This window comes from Mandrillus leucophaeus, unplaced genomic scaffold, assembly GCF_000951045.1.
Source record: "Mandrillus leucophaeus isolate KB7577 unplaced genomic scaffold, Mleu.le_1.0 Scaffold266, whole genome shotgun sequence".
In the NCBI taxonomy this organism is placed as follows: Eukaryota; Metazoa; Chordata; class Mammalia; order Primates; family Cercopithecidae; genus Mandrillus; species Mandrillus leucophaeus.
Genome location: NW_012102765.1, coordinates 2,084,518 through 2,085,334, shown reverse-complemented (window position 1 = coordinate 2,085,334; position 817 = coordinate 2,084,518).

Genomic DNA, 817 nt, shown 5'->3' with positions numbered 1-817 from the left:
AGTATTGTACCATAGACTGTTTCTCACAGATTAAAAAAAAAAAAAAAAAAAAAAAAAAAAGAGAAAGCCAACTAGTAAAACAAACATAGCATTTTGTTGTTTTAGCTGAAGACAACTTTAAAAATAAAGTTTGTGGCATGACAAAGTCACAATGACAAGTATCCTACTAGTCAAACTGGTTTAATGTACTTAAGAGAACATTCTAAGAAAGATGTGGAGCCTTTTTCTATGGCTCTACCCCCAGAATATAGGAGAAAACAGCTCAGCATCACAAAAGACCACAATCTAGAAACACATGTGCTCAGATTTCTCTGGTATAGCACCATTTGCAAGCTCCCAGAAGTGAGCATGCTGAGTAATTCTCAAAAAGGTGGCTTACTAGACGAAACCTGCTGGCAAAACCTAATCTCCTTCCCCTGCAAAAGACCCCACAAACTACAAAATATCCCGGCTCATAATACACTTTAAAATCAAATGGGGCTGGGTGTGGTGGTTCACGCCTATAATCCCAGCACTTTGGGAGGCCAAGGTGGGAGGACCACCTGAGGTCAGGTGTTTGGGACCAGCCTGAGGGTTGGCCATGTGGTGAAACCCGTCTCTACTAAAACTACAAAATTAGCCGGGTGTAGTGGTGCATGCCTGTAGTGCCAGCTACTCTGGAGGCTGAGGCAGGAGAATCGCTTGAGCCCTGGACGTGGAGGATGCAGTGAGCCAAGATCGCGCCATTGCACTCCAGCCTGGGTGGCAAGAGCCAAACTCTGTCTCAAAAAAAAAAAAAAAAAAAAAATTCAAATACAAGATTGGGAGCAACTTAACC